At 46.9% G+C, this 13,531-nt stretch overlaps 1 protein-coding gene across 8 annotated transcripts in view; it reads right to left on the minus strand.

Moving 5' to 3' along the window:
• The window catches only part of LOC125748732 (transcription factor HIVEP3), a 98,442-nt gene extending 84,946 nt beyond the window's left edge, over positions 1-13,496 (minus strand). For 4 of the 8 annotated variants that reach the window (XM_049025249.1, XM_049025242.1, XM_049025244.1 and 1 more), the window contains exon 1: positions 5,532-5,904. The gene's annotated coding sequence lies outside the window, so the exon portion shown is untranslated. Of the gene's footprint in view, positions 1-5,531; positions 5,905-13,269 lie in introns of those variants that run through there. The other 4 variants (XM_049025246.1, XM_049025243.1, XM_049025245.1 and 1 more) reach the window with 2 other exon arrangements.
• Positions 13,497-13,531: the final 35 nt, after the last annotated feature.

Raw genomic sequence — 13,531 nt, forward strand, 5'->3', positions numbered from 1 at the left:
TGGTGTGGAGGTAAATGACACACACACTCATCACAGGATAACAGGGAAGAGACCAACTACTGAGATTCTCATTACAGCTGTGTGGCGCTTTATTGCTCTCTCTCTCTCTCTCTCTCTCTCTCTCACTCTCTCTTCTCTCTCTCTCTCTCTCTCTCTCTCTCCTCTCTCTCTCTCTCCTCTCTCTCTCTCTCTCTCTCTCTCTCTCTCTCTCTCTCTCTCTCTCTCTTCTCTCTCTCCTCTCTCTCTCTCCTTCTCTCTCCTCTCTCTCCTCTCTCTCTCTCTCTCTCTCTCTCTCTCTCTCTCCTCTCTCTCTCTCTCTCTGCACTGAAGTGAGTCCAAGCTGCCTGAGATGGGGGGCGGGGCATAGAAGGCGTGTGATTAGAGATGGCTTTTGCAGTTAGGTACTGAGATGACAGGCAGATTGTGTGGTCTTCTGCAAAAATGAAGAGTGGGGTGTTTCTGGAGGGAGATTCACAAATGAGACAGCCCACACCGTGACAAGGCTGAAATTCCCCTTTAAGTGCCCCCTCCGTCCAGATCCACGCTAATTATCATCAACCCCATTCATTCTTCTGTAAACCTTTATTGGACCAGGTGAAGGACATCTGATGTTACATAATGATATTATAGCTATTGATTTGCATAAAACCAAAGCATGATATTATTGGTATGGGACAGGAAAGCAAAGCCTGTCTGTCTCCCCGTTCCAAACAACCAACCGGGCCTGAACTTTTGAACCCAGACATCCGTCTTCAAATGGATTACCATGCACAGAATTAAACGGCTGCACAACCAGGACAGCCCACAGCCCCCCAACCCAAATCAACAGAGTTTGCTACCCTCTCCCCCATCAGTCCTTCCAGTGCAATGAATTCCATATCGATCCACATGGTACTCACACCACAAAGGCGAAACACACCCATTTAGCTCCTCCTCATAGACTGAGCTCCCAATATCATCGAACGACAAGGCCCTGAACGCTGCTAGCTACTGTTTGCTGCACCTCCTGTCATATGTCTTGTTCTGGGGCCTCATCTCCCTATATAAGAAAACATATGCTAAGCAGCAGGGGTCACTATGTTAAATCTCAGTTTCTTTGTTGGAGTATTTAATGGTCACTTAATAGTATAAATTTTTATTAATAATAATAATAATAATAATAATACTACTAATAATAACGACAACATCTTTCAGCACAGCTGAAAATTCCTTAAAACTTGGTCTCACCAACTAATTAGGCCTGAACAATCTATAGCAAAATCCTGATTGCCTTTGCTGGCTCGGTTGCTGCCTCACAGTCGATTCGTCGCTTCTGCAGCCAAAAGCAGCGCCGCCTCGAGTTCTCCAGCTGCAGGCCAAAGGCACAGCGGTCCGCCATCCAAAACCCAGATCTCTCCACAAGGCGGCCCAGTTCTGACAGGCTTCCCGCGGACTTTCAGCCACCTCGGATGTCTCCTGGGCCAGCCGCTGCCTGCCAATTTCAGCCTTATTTCACAGAAGTACTTGCACAGGAGTCTTCTATCCCCCCAGACTCTTCCTTGTTTAAAATTTTATTTAAAAACTAAGCCTACATATGACAAAAAAGGAACCAGAAATACTATTTCAGAGCCAGATTTTATCCATAAAAATGCACTCTTAACATAAATCAAACCATCAATAAAGCCTACATATATAGACATATATTACATGCATTAGTATCAAGTTTGTGATTTAAAAGCATTTTAGAGAAAACCAATTGCCGTGTTCGATGTGCTGTGGTGCTGCCACTTGCATCAGCCAGCATCATAAATGGTTAGCCCATCCTGCCAGTTTGTGCTGATTCAATAAAAAGTAATTGTGTTATGGCTTTCGGGCTTGCTTGCTGGCTCTCCCTGCACAGCCTGCCGTACCAAAGCAGCCAGTGATCTGGCGCACCCCGCCTTCCACAGCAGGGGAGTTTTGTCTGACTGGATCACCACCTGAACATCGTGTCCAAAGGCAGAGGGCACAAGCCTAAAAAAGTGTCTCGTTCATCACATCCACTAGAGCGGGAGAGAATTGATGGACAACGGCACTTTGACAAAGACCTTCCACAAGCCACCGTCCGAGATCCTCCGGACACCATGTTTTCAAGTCAAGTCAAGTAGGTTTTATTGTCATTTCAACCATACACACAGTATATAGAGAAATGAGATAACGTTCCTCCAGGACCATGGTGCAACACAGAGCAAGACAAAGACAGAGCAACATCATAAGTGCATAAGTGTTTCTCTCAAGTAACAATATTCTGACTTCAGGCATCACAATAAGCACATACTTCTTGCATGTCTGCATCACCTAAAGAAACAGATCAGTCTTAAAAAGAACTTCTGCGGCTGCAGGTTTGACTGCTGGCCCGTGTCTGTGCGCAGTCTGCATGTTCTCATATCCTCATGTTTCCTCCTACAATCCAAAAAGATCTGGGTTAGGGTGAAGAGATATCTCTGAATTCCTCTTAGCATGAGCGTGCGTGTGTGTGTGTGTGTGTGTGTGTGTGCTGCAGTCCACTGCCATGTAATACAGGGTGTACCCAACTCTGTGCCCTCTACTTCCTAGGATAGGATCCAAACTCACTACGACCCAGATCTGGCACAATGAAAGAAAGGAAATACCCCAGGAATGCCGTTGGTATCAGCTTTGTTTCGATATTAGTTGACCGTTCCTCTCACATAAACCACAGGTCAAAAAAAACCCTCTTTGCCATGCGGTCTCCTGGCACGGGACGCCCTTTGCTGACTCTAGCAAAGGCCCCATCTGCACCATGGTGAAAAAAGGAGGGAAATGAACTCTTGACCCAGTGACAACACTGTCCAGTGTCAGCTGCTTGTGAGATCCCAAGAAGGGAAAGACACAGCTATAAACTCAGATGGTTAAACCAGTATATGTGCAAACGTAGCTACCCAAAAATGTCTTCAGCTAAAACATTTTCCAACAGATAAAACCATCTGGCGCAAACCGAAAATAAATAAATACTGCATACATGCATTCCGTAGTAGGTATTCCTGCCTCATGCCCATCTCCTGGGATAGACGCCAGGTTCACCGCAGCCCAGTGCTGGATAAAAGGTTTAGGAATGAATGTATGGATAATATTATATCAGCTACAGACTGATCCAGCTGAACCGAACTACTACTATAACTATTAATATAAACCCACTTGGTTACAGTACATTTTCCTGAATTAAATTTACAATAAATTTACAATAAACCCATATCACGACCCTCAAAGGAATATGCCTAAATCAAGACTTCCAATCATTATATTACACATAAAGACAGTGGTGCACTGTGCATCGGACCCTGCTACATCTCACCCATGAGCACAAGAACTTTCCCAGTTACAATCCAACATGCTTTGTGTGGAATCTTGGCATGAATTTGAAATCTACCAGACGAAGGCCAGCAGCTAGAATTTGATTCAAACTCTTTCTTTGAGCAGTATGTGGAGTATGCTGCACACCTTAATATTGATCTTAGAAATAAATATCCATCCATCTTTTAACCACTTATCCAGTAGAGTGAACGTGGAGCCAGTCCCAGACCCCAAAGAACACAAAGTGGGTGACTCCCTGGATGGTATATCAATCCATCACAATGCATACACGATAAATGATTTTTCAAAAGTATCAGCATATCCCATTTTCTGAATGGGAATGTCATTGTCGATGTTGAAAATGTTAAACAAAACAATCAGTTTTTTTTAAAAGGGCTCGGGCAAGTACTTTCACTAATTTAAAAAAACGTTCTCTTCTACCACTAAAATAATAGATTTTTTTTTTTTTTTTACATAATATCAATGTTTTTCCGTAGCGACACCTAAATTCGACAATACAATGTTTAGTCCTTGAACTATATTGTCATTAGTCTTATTGCTTTATTTTTCTTATCATTTATGCTTTGAAAACAGTGATCACAAACTTCCCCATTACCCCACACAAACCGCGCGTCTAACGAAGCATCTAAATTAGTACCAACAGTACATTACATGCAGTACACTACAACGGCATTCCCCTGTAAGCATTACGGAGGTGACATGATTTAAAAAAAGATCAGAAAACGAGTGCAAATGAAACACAAGATCTGTAACACTTTTCTCATAAAGGGGACGTAGAATTGCACGTGTCTGTCCTGAAATGCCCTTCGCACTGGCGCGAGAACCGAGTCCCGGCGGCTGCACGGAACTGCAGGCAGCGCGGTAAGCACTATCAGGCACGCAGACACACGCTGTACTAAATACGGACCGTGGGGCGGCCTCACATTTTACATCTTACGCGCTAGTCGATGGGCATGAGCAACAAAAAAGCCTAAATTCAAGCAAAAGCATACAACTACGCATAAAGTATCATTGCATTATCACCTCCCACTCTACGGCCCGATTAGGGAGCTTAAAGCAGCAGCGCTTATTCCATTCCGTCATCTGACAATTTCATTGAGTCTAACACACTCCCTTTCTCGCACGCTTTGTTGTTTTCTGATGCTAAGACAATATACGACCCGATTTTGGGGGTGTCTGACTATTGATTCGTGCGGTAGACAGCACTGTGAAATGTTAAGTCTATTTGTAGGACACGTCGTGGTCTGCTAAAGCGGTGAGGCATCGTTGATGTTTCTTCCACGACGTGGAGGGTGCACTGTGGAAAATGCGCGGAAGTAAAAACGAAGCGTCGCCTAACAAGTAAAAACAGTGTTAATACTACAAAGCCGGGGCGGTTGAAAGACGCCGGACACGGTTTACTCAAACCGAAAAACGAGCGCTATAAAAAACATAATCATACGGCTCTTTCAACGCTACCTTTGGCTGCTGGCCAGAACGAACTAGGTCCTGTATTTGCAAATGTAATTTCTATGTATCTCCAAGTGACAGCATTGGACACGGCCCGAATGTCCCAAGAGAGATGGACTTTAAGGCATTTGCACCCCATATTTTCCCTTTCCGATTCTGTATAGACACATTGCCAGGCTGCGGTCCCATTAGCTGGCTACGGAGAAGCAGGATGTGGACTGCGATACCAACGTTGCAATTATTATTCTGAATCATTCCCTTTGCAGTAATCATGCATTTTTATGGAAAAAGGGCTGCTTTCGTGTGCGTATCATTGTGTGACTCAAAAGACGTTTGACCAAAATAAATATTTTGCCTTAACAGCGTTAACCGTTAAATCATACGCCACTATATTCAAGAAATTATGTCATACTACAAACGATAGCTTTAGTTGCATTTAGGGCATATTTACGATAATCTAAGAATCAAGATATACAATGAACATAATTTCGTTTAACCCAAACCAGAAAATGTTAGATAATGTACCTTTGTATGCTCTATAACCACTGACAGTCCAATTCGACCACATAAAACACCGCTCCGGATAAGCAAACATTACGGTTCACCGTCTGGGTTTTAACTACTGCAGTTGCGACTCGTTTCTACGTACAATAACTGAGATGTCAAACACGGATTAAAAAGCACTGCGTGCCGAAACTTCTGGCATAGCGTATTTCCTTTCAGACACGTACCTCCACCCCTCGTCCTTGCGAATTTCCTCTTTCCTCCCAAAAAACAGCGATATACAGCTTCGTAAAGGTAATACGAAAAACAGGAGCATGCGGCTGCCTTTAACTTAACTAGCCAGCAAAGCTACCTGACAGCGCCGTGCGTGCTGCAGCCATTTATTCCATGCTGCAACAGAGGGGAAGAACTCCGCATCTCCTCCGGAATGTGGCAGTATCGTTTGCTCGCTGTACAGATCCTTGGTGCGCTGCTGGGAGCCAGGTGGGGATGGTCGAGGGCTTTCCCTCTCTTCCTTGTCAAGCTGGAACTGCAATCCTACATTCAGCTGATCAGCACAACAAAAACACCGTCTCGCGTACGCAAACACTCTGCGCCGCACCGCCCCGTACGAGACGCCCCGAGGGCCCCGCCCCCTTTCACCATCCTACTCACCCCTCCCCGACCTGGCCCTCGTTTTCTTGCGTTCATTAATAGTCATGAACAGATATCAGAACGTTCACCTTATTGGCGGAGAGAGCTGCCACTTCTCGCTTGTAAATCCCCGCCTCTTAGTCAACTCTAGGTTACTGTCAGGTGACGTCATGAAACATTCCGAAAATTCCAAGTCGCTGCATTCGACAGGGCCCCAGGAGGCCAGCGGTACTGCACCGCCTTAAAGGGGACGTGTCTTTGCCGCCGTACCCGCCCATGCTCGACAGGGGAAATAGATGCTAAAAATTTTGCGGTAATGCGATCTCGTTTAACTATTGTTGTCAGCAATACAGCGTTCGCGTTACTGTAATTAAGATAAAATAACCAGGGAGAAAAAAAGAAAAACGAGAAACTCGGTTATATGAAAGCCACAGGAATGAGTTAGCAGTTGTGTTTAAACAGGCAGGACATTGTCTTTACAGCAGTACAGACAAAGAGTAAATAAAACTCTGCCGTAGTTACATCACTGGGGAATTCCAGACAGAAGCCAGAGAGCTTCAGAGATGTCAAGACTGCTAACTGAAAGGCTATTGGGCAGAGGTAATCCAAGAGTTGAATAAAATACCAGAAATGCAGAATCATTTATTTATAAACAACCCAGAAGCAGCTGATTGCAGAAGTTATTAATACACATGCAAATTTACTCATGAAGGTAGTCCACACAGAGGTTGACCTCCTCCACGTTATAAACACTCTTGGGTAAAGGAACTGTAAGCTCTTGTCAATACATGTAAATTTTAATATGAAGTTCTGGCTAGCCCTGCAGACATGGGAGCCCAACTTGGCACTGCACATCCCTGCTCGGTGGTTCTGACACCCCCATATAGCTTGCATCTGCTGTAGGCTACTGCTAATGCTCATGAAACTACAAAGACCATGAGTTATGGTTGCATCACAGTAATGTCAGAAAGTGGTCAGGTGACTGCTGCAGGCCAGCAGACAGATTAAGGAGCATGGTTCTTCCCATGCGTTGTTGCTTTTATCTACGGCCTAGTTATGGTTAAACCTCTTAGCAAAAATGTCTGGGAAGAACCATGCTCCTTAATGAATTCAAGAAAAGCATTTCCCTGCAGTTTAAGCTTGCAGATAATCACAGCCTCTCAACGTCCCAAAACAGCTACCACTTAAAAGCTATTTTCAAGTGTATACAGCTTAATACTTTATTGTGCCCTTAACTCTGTTCTAAACCATTGGCGTGACCCACTGCCCTACAAACTGTCATGTGGAGAACGGTCACCAGATAGCTGTCCCACTGAAGCAGTTACACATATGGAAACAAAAAGAAATATCATTTTAAGGGAGAAAGACAGTTTCTGTGTAAGAGGTGCCACCTACAGCTAGGTCACTAATGAATAAGGAGAGGAGAAGTAGCTGGTGTCAGCTGATTTCTCCCACAGATGTAGCTGACTGTGTCTAATCCCCTAGCATGCCCTAGGGGTGGGGGGGGGGGGGGGTCCAGGCAAGTTTAAATCACTTAGCGCAGCTCTAATGTTAGCAAAATGCATGTGCCACAGGGGGGGAATTTCTGGGGTTAACCATAAGCAAAGGTTCCAATTCAATCAGCCACCTCTCCTGCCTGGGGGTGGGGGAAACCGTGAGGGGGTAGAGTGTATGTTAATCCACTCTTGTTTGATTTTGGGTCTTACAATAACATATATTGAGAAACGTGAAAAGTACTGACAGATTAGAAAACGCAGAACTTCAAAATTCCTTTTCGTCTAGGAGAGAGGTTATTTTAATTTCCCCCTTTTCTGCTCCATAAAATAAGCAGGCCATATTTTTGGCCGGGTGCCGCTCCGTTTTTATTGCAGTCGAGTCTACTGCCGCCGCTGTTAACAGGCGGAGGGATCCATCATGGCTTCCAGTGTGTGTGAGACGCTCGCTCACCCCGGTGCAAACAAAAGGCCACGATTAATTACACTAGATACAAACAAGAGCCAGCTTTCCTTGGCTAACTAGTCAGGTGTCTCTTACATTTTTAATTTCTGTTTTTTTCCCCCTCAGATTCAAATGACTGGGTGCAGTGCCTGTTGTTTTCACTGGGCAACAAGACACAGAAACAGGTTTGTTCTCTGTCTCTTTCTCAGAACAAACTCCCAGGCTGTCAGTCAGCCCCTGAAACCGCCTTCTGACACACATGCTCTCACAGAAGCGCTCAGAGCCACCATTCCCATTCAATATTTACAGTATCACAGCACAATGTCTGTGGGGGTGCAGTGGAGCATGTGCCATCTTGAGCGGGCAAGTTCTTAAAGGGGAAGCATAGCCTCATCCTGCCACTGCGGGGTCCCTGCAAGCTTATCACCCCAAATTGGGACTGGGACCCGGGACAGCACTGCCTGCCCATTTCTAGAGATGCTAAGCATGTGCACACGACTAGGTGGCTCTGTTTTGAGCAATATTACGGCCATTGCTTTGCCGGTCCCTTGTACACATACCTGGAAAAGCCACAGGCTTCCCACCATGATACGGAGAGTTAATTCTGGCTAGTAGTCAGCTGTGTTATTTACGAAATCCCTTTAGCTTTGCCCTGACAAAGCTAAACAGACACAAATAATCCCAACAGAGTACTAAGGCCAATAGCTCGCCCCATAAAATGGCAGTCACCTGACCACCCAGTGTTGCTGTAATATGGGCGTGACTCCTCTGAGCCACCTCGATGTTCTGTGGTATCTCCACACTGTTTGCACTGTTAGCATGAGTCCTCTTCTACACGCTGCTAAGTCTGGACAGGGTGTTGGTGTAATAACAGGCTCTGGCTGTGTGTTTCACTCAGTAGGGCTGTGAAAATGAGCCCCCTTGTCTGAAGGTTTGGCTGGAACCATGCAGAACCTTACCGGACTTCACAGTCCCTTGTACCAGATCACTACTTGCTGTCTAGCATGCTGTAACGCAGTAGGGTGAGGTCTGACCTGTATGAGCAGAGTTCCTTTCAAGCAAAGCCTGCATGTGTGTGTGTGCTGTTAATCTCACTTTATAACACTGTGTGGCTTCAAGAGGAGATGTCCAGAGTTAGTTACCACCTCACCCTGCACACACACTCTCTGTATGCTGGGTCCTAGTGCAGTGCAGGTCTGCACACCGAACGTTACTGCAACTTGTTAAGAATGTTGCCCATTTGTTTGCACAAATAAATCAGGTGTACAGCAGAACTGAGAAAATATGGCAGAATAGCTCCGTTTGTGTCCCATTCAGCCACCACCCCACTCCCTCTTACAGTTGACTCCCACCACCTCATACTGACTCCCTCTCACAGCTCTGAGTCCCATCATTCCATGCTGACTCCCTCTTACCGCTGTGCCCACCCATGTGCATGTGAGTGAAATAGTGGTGCATTTTCAGCAGAGCCTTTTCTTTTCAATTCCTTCTCCAATTCCCATCATCCCCCACAGGCTCCCCTGGAAGTACCAGTCTGTGGCCATGACGACCTCACTCTGCTCAGGGCATGACAGCCCAGTCTCTCCACTGAGCAGTGTGGGGGGGGGGCTCACATACACCCCACCACAATATCCACCCAATAAAGTCACCCGCACCTAGGCTGCCATGCTGTCCTCTTACATACTGGCATCAGCTCACAACTGCAGTGAGCCATGGGGGGGAGGGGGGGGGGTGTTCATAAAACGCTGTGATCCGTGCAGTACATACTGTGGTTGGAACACAGCCCCAAGCACACCATCCTGATCTGCATTTTTGTGAAATAAGGCAAAATATTTCAGTATTTATTTTTTTCACTAGATTTTTTGCACTTTCAGAGGTTCTGCTCTCGAGATTCCACTCAAACCCAAGGCCCTGTGCAGGCCAAGCTATCACTGGCAGCCCCACCAGGCGGCCCGGACACCCGCCTCTTGGAAATAAACATGCTCTTTCGACCTTTTCCGAGCTGCTGTCAGTCCAAATCAGGCTGCCTGGTGCTCACAAAACCAAGCTGCTCAGGGTCGCTGCCCACCCTGTACATACCGACCCTCCCTGCACTGCCATCTGCCTCATTTTGCGGCTCGTGTGAGGTAGCGGCAGGTAAGTAAGTTTCACTGAAAATTTGCTGGAGGGGAGCTAAACTCAATTTACCCCCCATGTTGGAATTCCACATCTCTGTCCCAAACTATGAAATGGCAGCAATTCTTCGGAGGCCACGTTTAACAAGGAGAGGCTTCGGCAAATGAGCGGCACGCAGACCAGCCCAGATAATCATTCCCAATGTCTGTCGGTGCTGGTGTCTCGTTCCTCCTCCCAAGTGACGGGATGGCGGCTAGGGTGAGCACAATAATAAGCACAGCCCAGTCCTGCCACACACATCATACCAGCCGAGAAAACTAGCAGGTGAAGAAGGCACCGCGAGTCGTCCCAATTACGCCATCGAGATGGTGCCGTCCTCAGGGGTTCGGCGGCCGCTGGCGGTGCTCCGACGGTAATTAACGGTCCGTCGCTGCATAGACGAGCATGTCGGGAAGGGTTCATTATTAATCCATTACACCCTCTCTTCCATTTTTTGGTACAAATTACACTAATTACACCACAGTAGAGAAGAAGTTATTTGTCACGTGCTGGTGAAAATGATGGCTACCTAAGGAATATGAGGTTTGTAAGCCAGGGGATAGTGTTTTTGTCCATGTGATCATTTAGTTTCAGGAGATTGGATGTCAGCTGCCAAATGGCTAGAAGCATCTAATTGATGTTTTTTTTCCAGCAGTGCGAGTGTGCTGTGTGGCTTCACGCATCACCATCTAAACATTAGGAAATCATCTGAACATTAGGAGCCAAGCGATATATAGCTCTTTCAGTCTGGAACCAGCACAGGATCACAGAGCCCATCCTGGGAAACACAGCACATGCATTCATACATGTTTAGGTCATCTCAATATGTTGGATCAACATTTCTGGAACATACCGATCTGATGAACCTAGCTGCTGGATTAACCAGAGTCTGCAGGCAAAATGTATGTATGTGAAACCAGCAGCAGGATGGGAGGCGGAGGACGGGACAGCTCCATCAGTGGCGCTTAGTCAGTGTGTGTGTTCATCTGCTCCGGCGAGGCACACGCTCACGTGTGTATGCATGCGAGAGTGTGCTCGCAGCAACACAGTCGCCCGGTGTTTGGCATGTCTGCCCAGCTCGGGAGAGAGAGAGAGAGAGAGAGAGAGGAGACAAAGAAACAGACAAGGAGAGGGAGAGACAGAGCATGTGGGCCGCCAAGCGCTAAGGGAGCAGAGTTATTTTTAAGGGCCGGCGAGACAGGCCAAGGCAATTAGGAGAGAGAGACCATGAAGGGTCTGCAGAGGGGGAAAAGGCCACCTGGCCAAAGAGAACTGTCCCCTGCTTCTCAAGATCACAGACCTGCTCACCGGTAATGTGTGTGTGTGTATGTGTGCAGCAGGGAGATAGATTTTACAGAAAGAAAGGCTACACACATTTACAGAGGCGAGTTTGTGTGCCTTAGGGATACAGTGCGACTCTCAGTCCATACCGTTGACGTAATCAGCAGTGCTGGGCTGGCCAAGCAAAGCTTCTGCTCTCTCTCTCTCACACACACACAAACTCCAGAGCCTTTACTGCCAAAACTGCTAGACAGCATTATGGTCAGGGAATGAAGGTGAGCAGTTACCTTTTTTCATGACACACACACATACCTAAGCTGAAGCACATGAACACTCAAACACACACAGACAACGTCCAGGTGCCCCCCCCCCCCCAGAACATCCAAAAGGGCTGGTGGAGTAGCCAACACCTGCAGGTCCACTTCCCAGAATACAATTGCATAGCAACACACGTCAGGGTATGGGGGGGTGAGTCACTTGGTTTTGTCAACAGTCAACTGACTAGAAACAAAGCCAAAGTTCAGAGCTTCCTGTGTGAATGTATTCCACACCTCCTTTCAGGAAGCTATCAAACCTCCTGTGGTCTCGTCAGCATCTCCTTCATTAGCCTCCTACAAGTTTAATTGGTCATAATATAATACACTGTCAATACTTCATAACGGATAGTACTGTTTAGATCATGATGACCTTGGTAATTGCTTAAATGAGGGTGTGGTACACAACCAGTGAGCAACAAGGTTTAACTGTAACCATGGTCACTGAATGCAGATACATGACTGTGAAGGGAGAGGTTTGTTCTCCATGGCTTGTCCATGAGCTGCAGCCCTCAGCTCACGAGTTGTCACCTTCCAGCATCAGTACCGCTGGCACATGAGCGCATTGAAACGGGTCGCCCAAGGAGTTCTGTATTTAATGGATTCTGTGAGACCTAGTTTCCCAAATGTCAGCTCTGGCCAGCATAGGATCAGATATCAGACCTTGGAGGTGAAAACACAGCCATTTTGCACTGCTACAATGTTTCCTAATCGCCAGATACAGGCTTCCCTTGACACTCCGGGAGAAACTAAGAGCTAATGACGACAGAATGTCAATAAACCCCTAAAGAACATTTGAACCATAACTGTGTCCTTCTACCCTCAACAGCAAAAACACACCTTCCTTTAACAATTTTCTCTGGGGCCCATTTACTTAGCAAATACCTCACCAGAATGTCTGTCACTGTGCTCCAAATAAGGCCAAAGTGTGTGTGAAATGCCGGGGGTCCCCAGAGGGATCACAAGCAAACACGGATGGTAGCGGCATGCGGGTACCGGCTGGCGTCCTCCTGACGCATGCAGAACACCAGATAAAGATCTCAGCTGCAGAACGGGGGCTGTGTCGGCAGGAGATTTCCTTACAGGAATAGCCATGCCCCCCTCACATGTCAGGCTGCACTCAGTATTCGTCCTGTTTGACAAGCATGCGGCAGAAGGGGCGCTACCTGCAAGGGCGGGGCGGGGTAGATAGGAGTGGGGGTGCCCAGATTCCACTTCAGTCAATAGTCAATACAGGCACTGTATTCCTGTACTGGATCCGCCCCCCCCCCAGTCCGGCCTGTCCTCAGAGAGGGAAAATAGATTCCTGCCCAGCCCCCTGCCCCCCATGCCAAGACAGTGCGGTTCGGCCAGATGATTATAGTAAATGATGAATAGCCTGATGCTAAGTGGAGCCATGGAAACGATGAAACAAGATACAAACCGAAAAACCCCAGAAAACCCCCCACACACAGACCTAGGCAGATGCCATTACAGAACTCAGTGCCATTACGGGGTAAATGAGTCCCATTACTGACAGCGAGGATACATCTCCAGTGGGTCCTGTGGGCGTTCAGATTGGCATCTCACCTCCTTGCTAGTCTCCATTCTCTGGCTCCCCAACGAAAAGAACCCACTTTTAGGAGACATACATTATTGTAAATACCTGTATGTTGCGTTATTTTCCCTGGGGGCGTACTGAGCAGTAAGTCGAATGGTGCTTGGGATAGGCTTTTAAGGACCCAAACCGGCGGGAATGCGGTGCTACCGAAGGGGAAAAACAGCTTGTACTTAATATTTAGTACTCAATTCACACAGAGAGGAAAGCGAGGGTAGCGCGCGGCAACATAACGGAAACAAAACGAACAGGCGCCAGAACGTGCGCGCACAGAGGGAGCGGGAAACCGAAGGGGAGCCCCGGCTCTCCG

The sequence above is a fragment of the Brienomyrus brachyistius genome, chromosome 9 (genome assembly GCF_023856365.1).
Source record: "Brienomyrus brachyistius isolate T26 chromosome 9, BBRACH_0.4, whole genome shotgun sequence".
In the NCBI taxonomy this organism is placed as follows: Eukaryota; Metazoa; Chordata; class Actinopteri; order Osteoglossiformes; family Mormyridae; genus Brienomyrus; species Brienomyrus brachyistius.